The 21,127-nt window shown below is 39.9% G+C and overlaps 2 long non-coding RNA genes across 2 annotated transcripts; both read left to right on the top strand.

The window, feature by feature from the left end:
* The first annotated feature begins 1,615 nt into the window (after positions 1-1,615).
* Positions 1,616-2,698, top strand: LOC138878936 (uncharacterized). The gene is made up of 2 exons (XR_011402655.1): positions 1,616-1,700; positions 2,454-2,698. It is a non-coding gene; the product is annotated as an uncharacterized lncRNA (long non-coding RNA).
* Positions 2,699-18,750: 16,052 nt separating this feature from the next.
* LOC104214488 (uncharacterized) lies at positions 18,751-20,172 on the top strand. Its single transcript, XR_707926.2, has 2 exons — positions 18,751-19,198; positions 19,941-20,172. It is a non-coding gene; the product is annotated as an uncharacterized lncRNA (long non-coding RNA).
* Positions 20,173-21,127: the final 955 nt, after the last annotated feature.

Here is a 21,127-nt window from a genome sequence, read left to right as displayed (position 1 = left end):
GCTCGAAGATGCAAGGCTTGTCAATTCCATGCGAATTTTATTTGTCAACCTCCTGAAGTATTGCACCCGACTGTTGCATCCTGGCCATTTGACGCTTAGGGATTGGATGTTGTTGGATCACTACCAAAGTCCTCTGGTGGGAACCTATACATCTTGGCTGCAACTGACTAATTCTCAAAATAGGCTGAAGTTGTTGCTCTTAAGGAGGTAAAGAAGGAAAATGTTGCAAGTTTCATCTGAGTAAACATCATATCGCTTTGGCATTCCTCGTTACATAATAACAGATAATGGCAAGTCGTTCGACAATAGGTTGATGAACAAGATTTGTGAGCTCTTTGGCTTTAAGAAACGTAACTCTTCGATGTACAATGTTGCCGCCAATGGTCTAGCCGAGGCATTCAACAAGACACTATGAAACTTGTTAAATAAAGTCGTCTCCAAATCCAAACGAGATTAGAATGACCTTATGGAAGAAGCTCGGTGGGCATATAGGACGACTCACCGCACACCAACACAGGCGACTCCTTATTCACTCGTTTATGGAGTCTAAGTTGTCTTACCACTTGAGCGTCAAATACCTTCGTTACGACTGGCTATTTAAGAAGGTATTACTGATGAAGAAAATGCTCGACTTCAATTATCAGAGTTGGAGGATCTTGATGAGAAAAAGGTTGGAAACTCAACAGAGTCTTGAATGGTATCAAGCTTGATTGTCTCGCGCCTTCAATAAAAGAGTTCACCCGAGATCCTTTCAAGTAGGAGATCAAGTCCTTGCCATACGAATACCCATAATTCCTTCCCATAAACCTGTAGGGAAGTTCACTTCAAAATGGGATGGCCCATATGTCGTACAAGAAGCTTACTCAAGTGGGATTGTAAATGCCTAATTTTCGCCTTATGTATATATATATAATATGTATATGTGTGTGTGTGTTTGTTCTTATTTGTGTATGTATAGGTTTTAAGAGTTGAGTAATGGTTTGATAAATGGGGTTGGGTTTGGGCTAGTGTAATTTAATTAACATTGTGCCAAAATTGGCCCAAAATTTGAGCCCAAAGAGCCCAAACCCGATCCAAAAAGGGGCTGCTAAGAAGAGTTTAAAACGACGTAGTTGTCTTGAAACTACGTCGTTTTGGTTAAGTGACAAGATTCAATCTCATCCACCTATCTTGATTTAATCCAACGGTCCTAGTTTGATCTTCATCCTAGGTATTTAAAGTCTAAAATCCCCAAAAAGTTTCCACATTTCCCCCTTATTTCCTCTCTCTTCTTTCCCTCTCCTTATTCTCTCTTCTCTCTCTCTTCACTCTCTCTACGCCGCCCCAGCTCCGCCCACCGTCGCCTGCCGAAAATCGCCGCCGCCGATGGATCACCTCCAAAAACCTCCAAATTCACACCACGTAATCTCCACAACTTCCTCTTTCCATATCTCCAAACCAAATCCTAAAAAAATCCCTCAAACTCCGTGAATCTTAGATCTAGGAAACTTTTCCGTCACGTTTTTGCCCAAATTCTTGAAGCTCCAACCACTACCACCCCAAAATACCTACATCAATAGATAGAGCTTCTCAAGACCTAGCTATTGATGTCAATTCTACCCCAAAAAACCGGCGACCAAAATCCGGCCTAATTCTGGCGACCTCCCGGAACACCCTCTTTGGCATACCACCATTTTTTCGGCCTTTTGATGTGTAAAATGGTAAAATACTATTCTTTTTCATGGCTGATTTTTTTTATTTTTATTTTTAATTTTTCCAGATTTTATTTTTGTCTATTATTAATTATTTTAGCATTAGTTTTAAAGTTTGAAATGTTAAACTTTCTGTTTTTGCACTTGTTGAAGTAGTAAAATAGTTTTGTATTGATAAAAGTGAGGTAATGAAAAATACTTAAGAGTATATGGTACTTATTTGGTTGTTTGTTTACTGCTTCAAGACTCTTTGAGTACAACACTCAAAAGTCAAATTGTTTGGTAAGAAAATGTAGACCTTTGGACATTATTTGAATAAAGTCTATCTTTGAATAGTGGAGAGCAGATTTTGTTTGAAATACTTGACAAGATTTGAACTAGAAAGTCTTGCTTTTTGAATTAAGAGCAGATTTTGTAGAAAAATCTGTCAAAAAGATTGATTTTTAATTTTTTGAAATAGCTGGTTGTTTTGATATATAGAGGGGACTCCATCACACTTCCAGGGGGCATTTTTTATAATTGCTTTGTCACAAAAACAAAAAAAATCAGCAGTTGAACACATGAAAAGTAAGTTGAAATGGTGAGCTTTGGGAGTGAATCTTAGAGTGCAAACTTTTAAAAAAGTATAAGTCCTCTTTAGAGTTCGTTTCTGGGTTTCCTCTCTAAGTTTTCGGGTTGTTTTAACACGGTTTTGCTGCTGGTTTTGCTGCAGGTTTTATGCTGCTTTAGTTGCTGAACTACTGTTTATTCTTTTGCTACCAGGTAATCCTTTAAGACTCGTAATGTACGTATTTTCAGCAATGGGAACAACTTGAACATGCTGCACCATTTAAATGTGTTTGATGTGATGAATAGTTTGACAACAAAAGAGCTTGTATGTTATTGTTATGTATCAAGCATGTGATAATGTGAATATAGTCCTTCATAATACTTGAATATTGAGTTGTAAGTTTTTGAATGTGATATGTAAGTCGTTTATGGATTTTTTTAAGCATGTTTTCAAGCTATTATATCCGAGTAACAATGCTAAGTATGCCATGAATGACTTTAGGTGTATAACACATAGAATGAGTTCGTTTTAGTTGCTGAAATTTCACTGCCAACATATGCTTCTACGAATGCTGTGATAATATCTTTGTGAATCTGGCCATTTTGCCGGATTTGCAAAAATGGCTATTTTTGTAAAGTGGGCGTTTATACAATTGTGACTATGTAGTTAATGGTCATGAACTCAAACTAAGTAAAAAGCTAAGATTGTATCAACTTTGGGCCTTATTGAATCAAAGATAAAAGTTGGCTCATTTACCTTTAAACAACAAAATTACCCCTTTTATTCTATATAGCATTAGGCCAATTGAAATTCATTTCTTGGCCCATTTTAATAATAAATTCCAGCAGCCCAAAAGCTCCATACAAGCTGACCCATTTTTTTTAACAAGCAGTTGGCTCATTTCTTTTAAAATAGATAAAGTTGGTCCAACATTTATTTGCATAATTTTTCCCAACTATAAAGCTCGAAAAATTAATAATAATATCAGATTTTTCTACTATTTTAATTAACTAGTTTCCCTTTAATTAATTTAAACGTTAGGCAAATAGTAGGTGCGCTTTAACTTCACGGACTCACTTGTGTAGCGTGACGCTTAACTTTTAATAAGTTAATTCATCAATTTCATGTCATATTCAATAGTTTTAATTAATTTATAAATCTTTTGTCATAATCACGGATTCGCTTGCGTAGCGTGGTAGTGACATTTAATAAATTTTCTAAAAAAGGGAGGGTTAATGTTTCCTCCAACACAATTGAAGCAATTTTTCAAAAGTAAATAACGTGCTAACAATCGTCTGTCATGACTGCGGATTCGCTTGCGTAGCGCCGTTATGACTAAATAATAAATTTCGTCGATCACGCATTCGCTTGCGTAGTGTGGTTATGACATCTTATTATTCAAAAATATTTTTTAATTTTTTCTAATAATCAAGAGATAAAAGAGGATAGGTAAAACATGAAAATAATATAAATCACAGTTTGTCCAAAATTAATTCAAGCCAAGTTTAAGTCAATAAAACGATCATGCTAGAACCACGGGACTCGGGGAATGCCTTATACCTTCTCCCCGATCAACAGAATTCCTTACCCGAACTTTGTTTTCGCGGACCGATTAAAATAGAGTCAAACCTTCCTTTGACTAGGGATCCAAATAAATGGTGACTTGGAACACCGAAAAAATCAATTCTAAGTGGCGACTCTGAACAATAAAATAATCCCTATTCAAATTTTGTCACTTCAATTGGAAAAACTCTTTGGCCCATATACATATTATTATTATTTTGAGGGGTAGAAAAGGAGATGTGACAACTCTGGCGACTCTGCTGGGGAGAGCCAGAATTCGAGCTTGTACATGTTGACTTTTATTTGGCTTTATTAATTTTGTATATACTGTGATTTATTTGGGTATAATGTGCCACTTGTTTGCTTTTTACCGCTTTGATATTTTTGAATGGTACATATAAACTGTCTTCTCACGTACCCCCTCCGAGTTTTCTTGAATTAAAATTGGGCATTTGCTTGAAAGCAATGCTACCGGTACACTGACCCTCCTCGGCTCGAGTTGTGTAAGACAGTATAGATACTTTCTCCAATAGGATCTAAACCTAGAAGAACAAGCCCCATGCCGGATATCCCTAGTAGGTTCGCTTTATTTGCATCACGTGTATTTGGCTTAGCGAAACTCGACACAGGGGTTGGGTCCGTATAAGACAGGTATCCTCTTGGAGACCATCATGTTCACGTATGTGCTACTTGATACATCATTTGGAAGGCTTACTTGCATTGTCGACCGGTTTTAAAAAAAATAGTGTAATTATTAAAAATGAAAAAAAGAGAGAATAATTCTCCTAGTTTAGTGCAAATAAACCTTTTTAATATATATATATATATATATATATTGTAGTAGTCTAGTGTGAGTTGTAAAGATTAATTTTCATTAAAAAAAACAAAAAGGAAGAGTACCCTGTTTTACTGAACTACGCGGGTTTGATTTTCACCGGATGTGAGATACGTAGACAACCTCCATCGGGTTCAGCCCACATGTTTCAAAAAAAAAGGGAGCATAAAATTTTCAAAAAAAACCCTATTTTGGTTACCTTTTACTGTCTGGCCCTCATGTTCCAGCTGTTTTGCCAAGACAGCCTTAAAATCTTCCTGGGAAGTGTTGAAGGGCCATTTTTGTAAAAATAGTTACTTTATCCATATTTATTCACCTTTTACCATTTTGCCCTTATGTCTGGCCATTTTTGTCGAAGCAACTTTAAACCTTTTCGGAAAGATTGTTTTTGCAAAAAGTAGCTATTTTTATCTGGTTATACTCATATTGCAAAGGGTCATTTTCGTAAAAATAGTTTTTTTTATTATTTTGTTCATGTGTTTGGCTGTTTTTGCCGAGACATCCTTTATGCTTTCTATGGAAGTATTAAAGGGTCGTTTTTGTAATAATAGCCATTTTTTTCGCTTTTATCATCTCAACTTTTGTGTTCGGTAATTTCAAAATATATATTGTAATTAAAAAAAATAGATCGAGTACTAAATTGACCAGAAAATAAAATAAAATAATGAATAATCATAATTTGCATATAGTTTAGGTAAGTCCTAACCCTTTTTTTATCTTATTCTTAGGATCACCATGAGTTCTCCCCAAAGAAGCAGTCAGAAAAGGGTAAGGGACGAGACACCTCCTATGTTCTTGATCAGAGATAAGACCCCGAGTAGTCTCTTTAATTGGTGGGTTAGTTTTGCTACATGGGAACAGAATCGAGTATTTAAGTACCTCAAGTTCCTCACCAACCTCATGGGAATTAAGCCTAACAGAGATTTAATTGAGGCTCTAGTAGGTTTTTGGGACCTCGCGAACAATGTCTTTAGGTTCAAACATTGTGAAATGACACCCACATTGGAAGAATTAGGTGGGTTCACCGGATTGGGGAGAGACCTTCGTGGGAAAAGGCCTGCTGCTCCGAGAAAAGTTGGTGTGAACAACTTTTTAAAGAAGTTATGCCTTCGTCGAATTCCAATGGTTTGCTTAAACGAAGGTTGGGTTCCGTCGGAATATTTTTATGATAGATTTGGGGACGGAAAGGGTTTGAGAACTTCTCGGGCACAGAATTTCGTCAACTAGTTGAGTTACGACGCTTGGAGGGAGTTGAGAATCTTCGCATTCATGATATCATTTCTAGGGATCATGGTCTTTCCGGAGCGTGGTGGGCACATCAGAATTCGATTGGTTGCGGTAGTCTCGTATTTGCAAAGTAGCGAGGATCACACCATTCTTCCCATGATTTTGGGAGATATTTTTCGGGCTTTGACCCGTTGTCAAGAAGGTGAAGATTACTTTGAGGGATGCAACATTCTGCTGCATATGTGGTTCATAGAGCACCTTCATCATCATCCAATAGTAGTAAATTTCAATGATGATTGGCTGAATTACATTGGATGTCACCCAGACAGAGCTGCGAGTTGTAATCTTCCAGAGGGGGTGAGGGCTTGGCGGACATTACTTGGTTCATTGAGTGCTGATAAAATCACTTGGAACTATTATTGGTTCCCTTCTGCTAGGGTCATGCATATGTCGACGTATCGCCCATTCTTCATACTCATGGGTTTTAGGGGTTTCCAACCCTGCGCTCCTTTACGCGTCATGCGCCAGTTAGGGAGAGAGCAAAAGAGGCCTCCGATTGAGGACATGCGCCCATTCATGTGGGAATTCAAGGGAGAGGAACCTCCAAGGGAGTCATATGCACAGAAGATTTGGTTTGGTAGTCGATTTTCCGATTTAGACGAGATGGTAGCTGATCGTGAATGTAGGGAGGTAAGCCTCGCATACCTTGAGTGGTTTCACAACCAGGCTATCCCCGGGAAAAGGATAGAGAGATCCATATGGCACTCAGTTGATTGGGAGAGAGAGATCGAGGTCAAAGTTAGAGAAACCAGAAGGGAAGTGGCGCAAGAGTTCCAATCTCGTATTGACATTTTACAAGGAGATAATGTCATTCTGGAGATAGCCATTGACGTACAACAAGCTAATTTTAAGCAGGAAAAGGCTTAGTGGGCACGACAGAAGCAAGCACTCAAAGCCCAAATTCGAAAGAAGAACATAGTCACAACCGCTCAGCAGCAAGAAGAGAAAGAAGCCCAGTTCAGGGTAGTCCATGATCATGAACGTAGAGGTTTTGCTCCATTAATCCAAGGTCTAAGGGATCAGATAGGGGGAGTTCAGTCAAGCAAAGAGAGCCAGACCGCGGAGTTTGAAATAGAAAAACACCACTACCAAAAGGTGACCAATCAATTAGAAGCGAAGTTGCTAGAAGTTCGGTGCCAGAAAGATATGGCATTGGACCGCTAGCGTGATGCGCTGGATCTAGATGAGACCCGTGGTCGGCAAAATCAAGAGTTGCACGTGGCTCAGGAATACATTAAGGGAAAGATCCTCAAGGTAGCCACATATACCTCAAGAGCATGCAGGAGTTGCCAGGGCATGACGCTCGAGCGGTTTGTAGAAGTATCATTGAACGTTGCTCGTCATATATTTGCAGAATTGGAGAGGATATACTACAATGTTGGGGGTCAGCCGCAGGAACAAGAGCCTTGATTACAGTAATGCTGGTAGATTCTACTGTAGAAATCAAAGTCTTCTTTTAGTTATCAGTCCTTTTCATTATGCTTTTGTTGTTTCAAAGTCTATAAGAGTCTTTTGGTGTTGTTTTGACTTTTATTCTAAATAGACTATTTGAGTTAGGTTTGGTCTCGTTTATCTTTATGTAACTCTTGATTTTTGAGTCTTGTATCAAAATATTATATGGAAAATCAATGAAAACGTTTTTTATGTTTGTTTTGTAAAAATAAAAAATAAAAAAAAATCAAGTGTCTTGCATATCTGAACTACGTAATGATCTGATTCATGCGGCGATATGATACGTAGGCAACCCACAAAAGGCTCGATCAAGTATTCATTTTAAAATGGCTCTAAAGTAAGGGATCAAATAAGGCGAGTGAAAAAAAATAATAATAAAAAAAGAAAAAAGAAGAAGAAGGAAATAACAGTGTCAATAAGCAACAAGCTGATAGGCCGAAATGAAACATTGAAGCCTTCCAAAAGCATTTTAGAAATGGTGGCGATGTTAGGAGCATGACATATTACGTGTAATTCATATCTATAAAATGCCTAACCCTAACACGTTTGTTGTCTCTTAAACCAGTAAGTTTAAGGTGGTTGGTTTGTGGTAAATCTGGCAGCACATCATTACTTCACAAGATCTAAGAGACCAGTAGTAATGGATAACAGTGATGAAATTAAGTTGGTCAGTGACAAACCGCAGGGTCAGTCAGTTGAGCAAGAGTCTGAGGAGATAAGAAAATTGAGACAACAACTGTCAGATGTATATCAAGCTTGGGTTTCCGGTTGACCTCCACCCCAGGGTCCCTCAGTGGGAACTTACACCATACCCTAGGCTACTCAACCACCGCTCCATGCAACGAGAGACCCCATTCTACCACCAGGGTATGTGCCGAACTATAGCCTCCATGCTGCCCCCAGTACCTCTAATATGCGACCTCCAGTCGCACCGGTCAGGAATACCCCTCTCGTCGTGTCTGGCGCACCGGTATATACAATCCCTCCACCACCTCCTGTGACGAGGCCAAATAATGAGTCACCATCTCATGCTTATGATGGACAATACTATTCTCTGAATATGGCTTTTGGGGTCTCGGCTCCATACAATCAGACTCCTCGATACGAATCACCAGTGGAAAATGAAATGCCTGACACGACGATTGAGCCAGATGAGATGGCCAGGAAAATGACAAGTCTTGAACAGAATATAAAGAACATACAGGGACTAGGTGGTCACAAAAGTGTTTCATTCAGTGATCTATGCATGTTCCCTCATATCCATTTGCCACGAGGGTTCAAAACCCCAAAATTTGAGAAATATGATGGACACGACGACCCTATCGCCCACTTGAAAAGGTACTGCAACCAGCTGAGGGGTGCAGGAGGAAAGGAAGAGTTGTTGATGGCTTACTTTGGGTAAAGCTTTGTGGGGGTAGCTTTCGAATGGTTCATTGACCAAGACATCTCTCACTGGTATGTTTGGGATGACATGGCCCAGGCCTTCATCAAGCAATTCCAATACAACATTGATATTGCACCAGACCGCAATTCCCTATACAATATGAGGAAAAAGTCGACGGAAAGCTTTAGGGAGTACGCCATCAAGTGGAGGGAGCAAGCGGCCAGAGTTAAGCCGCCCATGGATAATAATGAGTTGATCACTGTCTTTTTGGAGGCTCAAGAGCCTGATTATTTCCAAAACATGATGTCTGCAATGGGTAGGCCTTTTGCTTAAGCAATCAAAATAGGGGAAATGGTTGAAAATGGCCTAAAGACTGGCAGAATTATAAGTCAGGATGCTCTCAAAGACACCACCCAAGCAATCCAAAATGGGTCGGGAAGTTTTGCAAATAGGAAAAAGAGAGATGAAGGTTCTATGATGACCTCGGGATCTAGGGAAGTTCAAAGAGGGGCATCGCACCCTTATGTGCAAGTTCAGCAGGGGCAATCCAGCTACCCTCAACATTACTATCCCCCGCCAATTCCTCAATACTCTTTGGGCCCACCACAATATACAGTTTCAATGCTCAATCATATGCTTGGCCTCCTAATCAGCAGGTACGTGCACCAGCTCCAAGGGGTCCCCTACCTCAGCAACAAAATTTTCGAGCACCCTACAATGCTCGTCCCAGGCAGGATTATGGTCGAGAGCAGAAGCCGACAGAAAAATTCACTTCATTGGCTGAATCATACTCTAGTCTATTCCAGAAGCTAAAGCAAATGGGCATGATTGGACCCATCGCTCCCCACCACATGCATCCGAATTCACATGGATTTCAAGCAAATTCTAGATGTGAATATCATTCAAGTCCCTTGGGCATAGCACCGATGACTGTTGGACTCTGAAAGGAGCCATAGAAAGACTCATTTCTGAAAAATTAATTGTAGTAACGAATGGCGAGGACCCTCCTAATGTGACAAACAACCCGTTGCCGGAACACAATGATGTTCATTTCGTGGGAATGATTGGCCGAGATCAGGAATACAAGCCGTTCAACCAAACAAAAATGACAGTGGGAGCAATTCAAGAAGGAACAAGTCTGGAAGTAAGACCTAGCCGAGATGTGCCGTTGATTGCGAAAGGTGCCCTGAACTTAGAAAAGGTAACTTTATTTGTGCCCAAGGTCTCGAGGTTAGAGATTCGCTCCAATGTTCCAAGCCCAATGTTGTATGTCCTTGGAGGCCACCCCATCACAAGGCAGAATCGGGGTGGTAAGAATGGCATAACAGAGCCGATCATAACCAAACCTGCCGTGCAACCCCATGTGATAAACACAAAAACTGTTCCTTGGAACTACAACAAAACTGTGATGACCTACAAAGGCAAGGAAATCATAGAGGAAGTGGGGGAAACTGGAGGTTTGACTCGATCGGGGAAGTGTTATTCTCCAGAAGAGTTGATGAAGGCCAAGCAAATCAGAGGAGGCCAATTGCCAATAAAGAAGCCAGTCACTGAAGCAGAGGTAGAAGAGTTTTTGAAGAAAATGAAAGCTCAGGATTACTCAATCATTGACCAGCTAAGAAAGACTCCTGCCTAAATCTCTCTACTATCTCTGCTCATACATTCCAAAGAGCATGCCCGTGTACTAATCAAGGTCCTGAACGAGGCACATATCTCAAAGGAGACCACAGTGAATCAGTTAGAGAAGATGGCCAATAGATTTTTTGAGGTAAACAGAATCTCATTTACCGATGATGAACTTCCCGAGGAAGGAGCCGGGCATAATAGGGCTTTGAAATTGATGGTCAAATGTGAGGGGCATTATGTAAAGAGAGCCATGGTTGATGGAGGCTCAAGTGTAGATGTATGCCCTCTCTCTACTTTGCAAAACATGAAGATCAATACGGACAGAATCTGACCCAGCAATGTTCGCATCCGGGATTTCGATGGCTCAACGAGAGATACCATGGGGGAAATCAACCTCACCATGACGATTGGGCCGGTGGACTTTGAGATTGTTTTCCAAGTAGTGGACATGGTCACTTCTTATAACTTTCTTCTTGGAAGGCCATGGACCCATACAGCCCGAGCTGTGCCATCCACCTTGCACCAGATGCTCAAATTCGAACATGACGGGCAAGAAATTATTGTTCATGGAGAAGACGAGTCTTCCATTTATAAAGACCCATTAATCCCCTGTATTGAGGCCAAGGAAGGGTCTGAGTCCATTTTCTATCAGGCTTTTGAAGTAGTTGTTGTGGACCATGTCGAGGAAGGAAAGCCCATTCTGCATCCTCGTCTTTCCGCCACATCTGTAATGGTGGCTACCGGTTATGATGAGAAAAGGTTATGAACCAGGAAAAGGTTTGGGGGAATCATTGCAAGGAATTTCAGAGCCTATTTCTCCGTTAGGCAATCGGGGTACTTTTGGTTTAGGCTTCAGGCCAACACAAGAAGACAAAAACAAATCCAAACACCGCAAAAAGAGTGGATGGGTCTTGCAACAGCCTATCCCTCATATTTTCTACACTTTTGTCAAGCCACGACTCCGAGACGGTCAAAATTCCTCGGCGCATGCAAACATTGATGAAATTTGCCATGACCTCAGCAAGACGTTTTCTGAAGTGAACATGATCCAGGCTGGTGAAGGCACTAGTCGTGTCGATGTGAAACTAATTGACCCAGACACCATGCTCACCAACTGGGAAGTAACTCCTCTCCCCACAAGGAAGGAGTCTTGGTAGTCTGCATTTGCAGTTTTTTTTTTTGTATTTTGGGTTACTTTCAGGGTTGTAATCCAAATATCTCAGGATGATTGTTTTGTTTTGATGTTAACCCTTCTATCCTTTCGAATTCAATAAAATGCAGTTCAGTTTCCTATCTTTTCCTTTTCCTAATTACTGTCATTTTATTTTCATTTCAGTTTTGTTAATGCCAGTTTTAATAACATGACATGCATGCGGAATTCATGCCCAAATCTTGAAAAGCTGTCTAATATCGAAATAACACATCAAGAGGTTGAATATGAGGAAGATGAGATTGTTGAGCAAATAAAAAGAGAGTTGGAACAATTTGAAAACAAGCCTAATCCAAACCTCAATGAAACTGAGATGATTAATATCGGAAGTCCTGAAGAAGTTAGAGAAATAAAGATAAGCATTCACACTGAACAAAAAACTAGAGATATCTTGATTCAACTTTTATTTGAATACAGAGATGTGTTTGCTTGGTCTTACGATGATATGCCGGGTTTAAGTGCTGATCTGGTAGTTCATAAGCTTCCTATAAATCCTGGTTTTCCACCAGTCCAACAAAAGCAACGAAAATTTAAAACAGACATGAGCGACAAAATCAAAGAAGAAATAATGAAGCAACTAAGAGGCAATGTGGTCAGAGATGTCCGATACACCACCTGGGTGGCAAATGTTGTGCTCGTGCTAAAGAATGATGAAAAAACAAGAGTTTGTGTCAATTATAGGGACCTGAACAAAGCAAGTCCAAAGGATAATTTTCCTTTGCCAAACATCCACATTCTTGTAGATAATTGTGCAAAGCATGAGATCCAATCATTTGTGGATTGCTATGCTGGGTACCACCAAATTCTAATGGATGAGGATGATGTAGAAAAGACCGCTTTCACCACGCCATGGGGTACTTATCGTTACAGGGTCATGCCATTTGGTTTAAAGAATGCAGGGGCAACTTACATGAGGGCTATGACCACCATTTTTCATGACATGATGCACAAAGATATTGAAGTATATGTCGACAATGTCATCATAAAATCAAAAACACAAGCCGATCACGTGTGTGATTTGAAAAAGTTCTTCGAACGGCTTCGTAGGTATAACCTTAAGCTTAATGCAGCCAAGTGTGCATTTGGGGTCCCATCTGGGAAACTTCTCAATTTTATAGTCAGCCGGAGAGGCATCGAATTGGATCTATCTAAGATAAAGTCCATTCGAGATCTTCCACCCCCGAAGAACAAAAAAAAGGTCATGAGTTTGCTCGGGAGGTTGAACTACATCAGTAGGTTCATTGCTCAGCTCACAACCACGTGCGAGCCTATCTTTAAGTTGCTGAAAAAGGATGCCGCTGTCAGATGGACAGACGATTGCCAAAAGGCATTTGACAGGATCAAAGATTATCTGTCAAAACCCCTGTACTGGTCCCACCTGAACCTGGTAGGCCTTTGTTTTTATATCTATCAGTGATGGATAATTCCTTTGGATGCGTTCTAGGGCAACATGATGCAACAAGCAGAAAGGAACATGCAATATATTATTTGAGCAAGAAGTTCACTGATTATGAGGTTAAGTACACTCTTTTAGAAAGGACATGTTGTGCCTTGAGTTGGGTCGCTCAAAAGTTGAGACATTATCTTTTGGTATACACTAGTTATCTCATATCCAGAATGGATCCCTTGAAGTACATCTTCCAAAAGCCAATGTCTACAGGCAGACTCGCAAATTGGCAAATCCTGCTCACAGAGTTTGACATCGTCTATGTCACTCGCACCGCGATGAAAGCACAGGCTTTGGCAGATCATTTGGTAGAGAATCCAGTTGATAATGAGTACATGCCACTTAGCACATACTTCCCGGACGAAGAGGTCAACTCGATAGAGGAAGTGGTTCCAGACGATCACCCTATATGGAAAATGTATTTTGATGGGGCTATCAATATCAAAGGAGTTGGGATCGAGGCAATCCTCATCTCACCTATTGGACACCATTACCCTGTGACGGCCCGACTTCAGTTCTTATGTACTAATAATACGGCAGAATATGAAGCTTGTATCATGGGTTTGAAAATGGCCATTGATCTGGATGTGCGTGAACTATTAGTTATGAGAGATTCTGACTTGCTTATCAGGAAACCCAAGGAGAATGGGAGACTCGAGACATCAAACTTATTCCGTACAGACAATGTGTGCGAGACTTGAGCAAAAGATTCAAATCTATCGAGTTCAGGTACATTCCCCGGTTTCACAACGAGCTAGCCGATGCATTGGCTACTCTAGCCTCGATGCTCCCTTATCCAGGCAACACTCATATTGACCCACTAGAAATCCAAGTTCGAAATCAACACGATTACTGTAATACAATCGAGACAGAACCAGATGGTGAACCATGGTATCTTGACATAAAATGATTCCCGAAAACAAGAGAATATCCAGAGCATGCCAAAGGAGATAAAAAAAGAACTATAAGGCGACTCGCCAGTGGTTTCTTCCTAAATAGGGAAATTATGTACAAGAGGACCCCAGATTTAAACTTGTTGAGATGCATAGATGCTACAGAAGCAGAGCGGATCATGAGTGAAGTGCATTCAGGGGTATGCAGACCTCACATAAATGGATATGTTTTGGCGAAGAAGATTCTACAGGCAGGGTATTACTGGCTTACCATGGAGCGAGATTGGTTCAGATTTGTTCACAAATGTCACCAGTGCCAGATTCATGGTGACCTGATTCACTCGCTTCCTTCGGAGTTGCATCCCATGTCCTCTCCTTGGCCTTTCGTTGCTTGGGGAATGGATGTTATTGGGCCAATTGAGCCAAAGGCTTTAAATGGGCATAGATTCATTTTGGTTGTAATTGATTACTTCACCAAGTGGGTGGAAGCCGTTACTTTCAAAGCAGTCACCAAGAAAGCAGTGGTAGACTTTGTTCACTCCATCATCATTTGTCGCTTTGGTATCCCAAAGACCATTATCACTGACAATGCAGGCAATCTAAATAGTCATTTGATGAAGGAGGTATGCGAACAATTTAAAATAATACATCACCATTCTACCCCTTACCGGCCAAAAGCCAATGGAGCAGTCGAAGCGGCAAACAAGAACATCAAGAAGATTCTTAGGAAGATGATCCAAGGTTCCAGGCAATGGCATGAAAAGTTGCCTTTTGCTCTTTTGGGATACCGTATGACTGTTCGCACATCTGTTGGCGCAACTCCGTATCTGCTTGTATACGGAACTGAAGTTGTAATACCTGCTGAAGTCGAAATTCCCTCTCTTCGAATAATTGTGGAATCAGAGATTGAAGACACTGAGTGGGTCAAGACCCGATTAGAACAACTGATGTTGATCGATGAAAAACGGCTAGCAGCAGTGTGTTTCGGCCAGTTATACCAACAAAGAATGGCACGCGCTTACAATAAGAAAGTGCGCCCAAGGCAGTTTGAGGTAGGCCAGCTGATTTTGAAACGCATCCTTCTGCACCAGGTAGAAGCTAAAGGAAAGTTCGCCCCGAACTGGCAAGGACCCTACATCATCAAGAAAATGTTACCAAAAGGGGCCTTGCACTTGGTAGATGAAGAAGGACGGGTACCAGACATGACTATTAACGCAGATGCAGTCAAAAGATATTATGTCTGATATATACCCATTGTAGAATTTTCACGCATTGATTTTCTCAGATTGAAGTGGCGAAGGCTATCATTTACTCGCTATTCCACATAGGTGTCACCCTTTTTGTTAATCCTTTTGAGCCGTATTTGTCTTCCTTGTTTCTCACTTCTTGGAACTTGTGTACTTGTAAAAAAAACAACAACAACAAATCTCTGAGTCATTGAACTACGTCCGACTTGATTCAGAAAGGATACGTAGGCAGCCTTACCCTGGGTTCGGTCCCATCAGAACAAAAAATCCATATTCCCAATACTCCAAAAGTGGGGCAGAAGTTTGTTTTATTTCACGGTTTTTTCTGTAAAAATGATTCCAAAAGTTGTAATTCAGTTCAAGGTTCATTTCGCCTTTTTATCTTTCACGAACTTCTGATCGATGTTTTTTAAGAATGATTGAAGTCCCCATGCCAAAGGCATTGGATAACATCCCTCATACAGTATCTTAGTAAAAAAAAAAGAAATGAGAGAGTCTTATCAGTGAAAACCCGTACGGGCACTATAAGGCGATAGTGAGCAGAGAAATGAGAGTCTTATAACCGAGATGGGCACCATAAGGTGACAGCTAGTAGAGAAATGAGAGAGGTTAGTTAGCGAAAACCTGCAATGGGCGCTACTAGCCGAATAAGAGTCTTTGATTCTCCGGCATGAGCACAACCAAGACAAATTCAGGATGAACATTTGCGGCGGATTTTGAGAATTAGACAGCTCAGACATATCAAGCATCCAGTCCAAAATGCATGTCATGATTCATTAAAGTCGGCACATAACTCCAGATAGGTCTCCGTATTCCTTTTCCCGAAAGGGACACCTTTTGTTTAAGCACAGTTCTTTTTCGCTTCCAATTATTATTCTGTTTTTACCCATAATTTTACTTTGAGTCCCCTTCGGTCTAATCCTGCATCAAAATCGAAGCAAAGAAAGGGTTGCAAAACTGGCTACAGCTTCCCCGTAATGTGGAGCACAATTTGGGGCATATATGGCATTGACGAAGGCACGAATCCATCTCTGATCTCATTCAATAAAACAAACAAAGTATGTAAAAAAAGAGCTGAAAATGTCGCCTAAGCAAGACCTGCTTTATAAGAAAAGTTGATGAGCACTACGGACACAAACTGATACTGGGGTAAGACAACTGAGTTTGATTTTAGAGAAAAATGCATTGCCTTAGAGACAAGGGTAGTGGTACCATGGACATCTGGGTATGAAACAGTTGGGGGCAATATTGTGAATCCAAGGTCTCTAGAAAATGATACAGAGCGGCATAACATCTCGGTACCACACTGACAGAATCGGTTCTTCGACAGCAGTAGTCGTGAATCAAACTACTCAGGGCATCAAGGCCACAAACCAACCACCACTTTAAAAACTCACAAGTTTTTCTTTGTTTAAAGCAGGAACAAAGGAGTGCAGAATGTCGGTCCTAAGTGAACGAATGTCACCAAACGTAAGATCCTTAAAATCTCCATTTTTCTTTTATTTTCAGCATGCATCACTATTATTCACACCTCCTATTTCTGAAGCTTAACTCAGGTAGAACCGTTTCGCCTAGGGGGATCCAGTTCATAGTTTCCAGGTAGAAGTACTCTTCACTCAGGGTGTTTTCTGAAGCTTAACTTAGGTAGAACCGTTTCGCCTAGGGGGATCTAGCTCATAGTTTCCGGGTAGAAGTACTCTTCACTCAGGGTGTTTTACGTAGCTTAACCCAGGTAGAACCATTTCTCCTATGGGGATTCAGCTCATAGTTTCCGGGTAGAAGTACTCTTCACTCAGGGTGTTTTCTGAAGCTTAACTCAGGTAGAACCGTTTCACCTAGGGGGATCCAGCTCATAGTTTCCGAGTAGAAGTACTCTTCACTCAGGGTGTTTTACGTAGCTTAACCCAGGTAGAACCATTTCTCCTATAGGGATTCAGCTCATAGTTTCCGGGTAGAAGTACTCTTCGCTTAGGGTGTTTTTTGAAGCTTAACTTAGGTAGAACCGTTTCGCCTAGGGGGATCCAGCTCATAGTTTCCAGGTAGAAGTACTCTTCACTCAGGGTGTTTTACGTAGTTTAACCCAGGTAGAACCATTTCTCCTATGGGGATTCAGCTCATAGTTTCCGGGTAGAAGTACTCTTCGCTCAGGGTATTTTACGTAGCTTAACCCAGGTAGAACCGTTTCGCCTAAGGGGATCTAGTTCGTAGTTCCGGGTAGAAGTAATCTTCGCTCAAGTTGTTTAAATACAGTTTAACTCAGATCGAACCGTTTCGCCTAGAGGGATTCAACACTTTATCGATAATACATGGTTCTAACACCCGATTCTATTTCCTTCCAGTAAGAGAGGGTACCAGCCTATGATTACATTTCCTTTCAGTTGCACAAGGAACCGATCCCTGGTTAAACTATCCTTCGTTACCAAATTTTATCTCTTTCAGCTAGTTTACACTACTGTTTCTATCTGCCTTTTCAATAAATTAGATAATTTACAAATTTCTCTAATAACTCACAGAATTTTCCTAGTGCTAGACTGGGGCAGAAATTTTTTGTTCGTTTTTGTTTGTCTTTGATGGCTTTGCAGGCTCTACCGTATAGCACAAGTGACGATTAAAACTTGCAGTTTCAGTTTCTCATCTGAAGAAAGAAATCCTTCGATCACAAGATAGTCGGAGTTTAGATTTGATAATGTGTCAGCAGCCCAGCTTCTCAAGATTCATCTTCTCAGATTCTGATCCAGAAAGCAAGCCATCGAGATTGAGTCATAATCTTTTCTTCAAAAAAATTAAGATCCAATCTAAGGTCAACACAAATGAGAAGGTCAAGAATCAAGATTTGACTCTATAAGACACGTGGATAGGAATTTTTGTACTCTTAGTTTACAGACAAATGTAGTGCTCTTCTCTTTTTCTTTTGATGTAAGAAGCAGTAACGGTAAGAGTAATAGCAACAGCAGCAACAACATCAGTCTTAACTCCAGTGTCTGGTAGTCCCACTTACCAAATTTTCTCAGAACTACACTGACCTGATTCCTTTATAGCCAAGGATATATAGGCAACCTTAGAAGCAAGGTTCGGTCACCACCTTTTTCAAAATGCTTCCACTAGAGTGAATGTGAGCAAAAAATTATCCATGACATTTATTTGTCTTTGCACGAAAACTCTTCATGTTCTCGAGCAAAGAGGGGCAGCTGTAAATGCCTAATTTTCGCCTTATATATATATATATAATATGTATGTGTGTGTGTGTGTGTGTGTGTTTGTTCTTATTTGTGTATGTATAGGTTTTAAGAGTTAAGTAATGGTTTGATAAATAGGGTGGGTTTGGCTAGTGTAATTTAATTAAAATTGTGCCAAAATTGGCCCAAAATTTGAGCCCAAAGAGCCCAAACCCGGTCCAAAAGGGGGCTGCCAAGAAGAACTTAAAACGACGTAGTTTTGTCTTGAAACTACGTCGTTTTGGTTAAGTGACAAGATTCAATCTCACCCACCCATCTTGATTTAATCCAACGGTCCTAGTTTGATCTTCATCCTAGGTATTTAAAGCCTAAAATCCCCAAAAAATTTCCCCATTTCCCCCTTATTTCCTCTCTCTTCTTTCCCTCTCCTTCTTCTCTCTTCTCTCTCTCTTCACTCTCTCTACGCCGCCCCAGCTCCACCCACTGCCGCCTGCCGGAAATAGCCGCCGCCGGCGGACCACCTCCAAATTCACACCACGTAATCTCCACAACTTCCTCTTTCTATATCTCCAAACCAAATCCTAAAAAAATCCGTCAAACTCCGTGAATCTTAGATCTAGGAAACTTTTCCGTCACTTTTTTGCCCAAATTCTTGATGCTCCAACCACTGCCACCCCAAAATACCTACATCAATGGATAGAGCTCCTCAAAACCTAGCTATTGATGTCAATTCTATCCCAAAAATCCGGCGACCAAAATCCGGCCTAATTCCGGCGACCTCCCGGAACACCCTCTTTGGCATACCACCATTTTTTCGGCCTTTTGATGTGTAAAATGGTAAAATACTATTCTTTTTCATGGCTGATTTTTTTACTTTTTATTTTTAATTTTCAGATTTTTTTTTATTAATTATTTTAGCATTAGTTTTTGAAGTTTGAAATGTTAAATTTTCTGTTTTTGCACTTGTTGAAGTAGTAAAATAGTTTTGTATTGATAAAAGTGAGGTAATGAAAAATACTTAAGAGTATATGGTACTTGTTTGGTTGTTTGTTTACTGCTTCAAGACTCTTTGAGTACAACACTCAAAAGTCAAATTGTTTGGTAAGAAAATGTAGACCTTTGGACATTATTTGAATAAAGTCTATCTTTGAATAGTGGAGAACAGATTTTGTTTGAAATACTTGACAAAATTTGAACTAGAAAGTCTTGATTTTTGAATTTAAGAGCAGATTTTGTAGAAAAATCTGTCAAAAAGAATGATTTTTAATTTTTTGAAATAGCTGGTTGTTTGATATATAGAGGGGACTCCATCACACTTCCAGGCGACATTTTTTATAATTTCTTTGTCACAAAAAAAAAAAATCAGCAGTTGAACACATGAAAAATAAGCTGAAATGGTGAGCTTTGGGAGTGAATCTTAGAGTGAAAACTTTTAAAAAAGTATAAGTCTTCTTTAGAGTTCGTTTCTGGGTTCCATCTCTAAGTTTTCGGGTTGTTTTAACACGAATTTGATGCTGGTTTTGCTGCTGGTTTTATGCTACTTTAGTTGCTGAACTACTGTTTATTCTTTTGCTACCAGGTAATCCTTTAAGACTCGTAATGTATGTATTTTCAGCAATGGGAACAACTTGAACATGTCGCACCATTTAAATGTGTTTGATGTGATGAATAGTTTGACAACAAAAGAGCTTGTATGTTATTGTTATGTATCAAGCATGTGATAATGTGAATATAGTCCTTTATAATACTTGAATATTGAGTTGTAAGTTTTTGAATGTGATATGTAAGTTGTTTATGGATTTTTTTAAACATGTTTTCAAGCTATTATATCCGAGTAACAATGCTAAGTATGCCATGAATGACTTTAGGTGTATAACACATAGCATGAGTTCGTTTTAGTTGCTGAAATTTCACTGCCAACATATGCTTCTAGAAATGCTGTGATAATATCTTTGTGAATCTATCCATTTTGCCGGATTTGCAAAAATGGCTATTTTTGTAAAGTGGGCGTTTATACAATTGTGACTATGTAGTTAATGGTCATGAACTCAAACTAAGTAAAGAGCTAAGATTGTATCAACTTTGGGCCTTATTGAATCAAAGATAAAAGTTGGCCCATTTACCTTTAAACAACAAAATTACCCCTTTTCTTCTTTATAGCATTGGGCCAATTGAAATTCATTTCTTGGCCCATTTTAATAATAAATTCCAGCAGCCCAAAAGCTCCATACAAGCTGACCCATTTTTTTTAACAAGAAGTTGGCTCATTTCTTTTAAAATAGATAAAGTTGGTCAGCTTGTATCCAGCCGTAAACGTAATGGATGGGAAAACAAACTTCGACCTGACCAAGTTGTGAAGAACACGAAATTTTATTCAAACCATGATAAATACTCGCCAAAACTAGGATCGCAAGGCTAATCTTTCGCCTGCTTGCCATCATGCTTGCTATCTTAAAAGTCTAGGGACGAATGAAGTTCTCTACCTTATTGGGAAATACAAAAGTACATAACCAAATTGATAAGAATGCTGCTATATATGTTTCATCTTTCTTGTCAGACCTCACCCTAAGCTTGGAGAATATAGCTTCTTGATCACTCGACCACCTAGTTGTCTCGGGAATAACTCTGTTAGGATTATGTGTTGATTTTAGGTGAGCGGATTTCTTTTCCTTTAGCAATGGGGCAGATTTATATATTAAAGCTTTTTTATACCAGAAATTTGTCCACTTGCTCAAAGAGACCTTTTGGTTAACACTCGTACCTTCC

Source organism: Nicotiana sylvestris, chromosome 1 (assembly GCF_000393655.2).
Source record: "Nicotiana sylvestris chromosome 1, ASM39365v2, whole genome shotgun sequence".
NCBI classification, from domain to species: Eukaryota; Viridiplantae; Streptophyta; class Magnoliopsida; order Solanales; family Solanaceae; genus Nicotiana; species Nicotiana sylvestris.
This window is presented reverse-complemented; position numbering and strand designations above follow the sequence as displayed.